The sequence below is a fragment of the Buceros rhinoceros genome, unplaced genomic scaffold (genome assembly GCF_000710305.1).
Source record: "Buceros rhinoceros silvestris isolate BGI_N320 unplaced genomic scaffold, ASM71030v1 scaffold10217, whole genome shotgun sequence".
In the NCBI taxonomy this organism is placed as follows: Eukaryota; Metazoa; Chordata; class Aves; order Bucerotiformes; family Bucerotidae; genus Buceros; species Buceros rhinoceros.
The window spans coordinates 4,765-6,695 of NW_010420440.1; the positions used below are offsets into that span (position 1 = coordinate 4,765).

Here is a 1,931-nt window from a genome sequence, read left to right on the forward strand (position 1 = left end):
CTTTCCCTTATCGTTGTCTATCTCAAAATACCCTCTCAGTCACATCTGTTTGAAAGAAGTCGCTTTAGAAGTCATGTCCCCCCTGTTCTTCCAAGCTGAGCCATGTCCTCCCTAGAGGTATTTTTGGTTCTCATAGCTAACCACCTTTTCTCTCCATCCTCCTCTAAGTCACTTTCATAATCTACCCCATTGCCCCTTTCAGGTTGTGTCCTTTGTCAGCACTGCTTGTCAAGATGATCCAAGACGTGAGCCTGAAGCCACCCAGGCGTGTCGGTTAGAGAGAACACAGTGTGTTGTTTACTCAGCCGTTTGTTGGATCCCAGGAATGCTTTAGTACAAGATAGTTCTGAAAGCCAGTTTTGATAATACTTTGTACTCACTGTGCAAATACGATGTAAGCTGTGAGCATAGTCCCAAACCAGCTGCATCACAAAGTCGTCTTTCTTGGCAGTGTCGTGACCAAACTGTCAGCTCGGCTGACTGAATGGTCCTTTTGCTGTCGATACTTAAGTCATAAAACATTCATTATCTCTTTCAACAGAGTGCAAATATCAATACGTATGAAAATATTTCTGCTGAGAACACAAATCCCTGAAATGTAACTTTTGTTAAATGTACATTTGAAAACAATGAACCATCTGATCAGAAGACTGCCTGTGAATAAGAAAAGTGTAATGGCTCATTCTAAAGTAACCCCAAACAAAAAAGCCCCAGGTTTATGTCTTTAAAATCCATGGTTACACAGAATTCCTTGCACTGTCCCCCGTGTATCCTAACTTGGAAAGCGATGTGGTGATTCCAGAGTACTAGAGTTTCTGTGGCAATACAAGTGCATAGCGAAATGGAGTGTGTGTGGTCTTTCTGGACCACTTTTCTCATCACTTGGTCTTCTGACAGCTGGTGAATTATCTTTTGAAAAGCTTTTTATGAGGCCTGGGTAGCTTTTGAAACATATTTAAGTGTTTACATGAAGTTTTTCATTGCTGTTTACTCTTCTCCCAGAGATGTTTTCATTCTAGTGTAATGGTATTGTTTCTGTTACAAAGCAAAACTTGACTGCAGATACTAGCTGGAACACTTCCGCTGCTATGTAGAATGTTCCAGATATTGCCGAATGATGTTGTAAATGAGTTTTTATTTGAAGTATTAAGATACTGGTAAATTTTTACTTTGTGCTTAAGACAGCAACTTAAATTTGAAGCTCACAGTGCAGGAATAGCAGGGCCTGGGATGTTGTTTGAGCTTACACATGCGTCTGCCCGAGTCTGCAATGGGACATGAACGCGAGGTTTCACAGTGGATGTCACTTGTGCTGATAGGCATTGATATGGGTGGGATGGCTGTCACGCTGTAACAAGAGTGGGTGATGTGGGTTGTGGACATTACCAGCAATACTTCTGACCATACTGGAGCCCCAAGGTAGATTGTAGAATTAAAATATAGTTGTCTCTGTGCTTCCTCTTTGTTCCTCCAAGACTTTTACATGGATACTTAAGGAAGAATACGAGGAGAGCTGCAGATTGTGCTCTCTGTCCTCTCACTGCGCTCTTGGTAGCTTTCTGACCTCCAGGGGTTTACCCAAATCCAGCTCACTGAGCAAAAGCACCTCACCTGCAGGGTTGGATGCTTGGTTGCACGTGGCAGCCTTCCCCTTGCCTTTAGGGGTATTCTTTGGACACCTTCAGGATTTGTCTTGATCAACGTGTTTCGGAGGTTTCCTCACATGCTCCATGTTGTTTGAACTTGTGGAAGAGATCAGTCATCTGATGAGGGAAACGTTACTGTTCTCTAGCTGGTGGTGCTGAACATCACTACGGTGCAAGAACACTGCATGTGGAGTGCATTGTTAGAGAAACCTTTGGCTGGAGATGCAGACTGTAGATCTTGTGCTGAATAATGTTTGAACACGTTGGCCTTGTAACCTAGGGAAA

General features: G+C 43.0%; 1 protein-coding gene across 1 annotated transcript in view; it reads left to right on the forward strand.

Annotated features, from left to right (window-relative positions):
* Positions 1-1,931, forward strand: part of ATG4C (autophagy related 4C, cysteine peptidase) — a 19,832-nt gene that overhangs the window by 2,157 nt on the left and 15,744 nt on the right. The gene's annotated exons all lie outside the window — the stretch shown is intronic.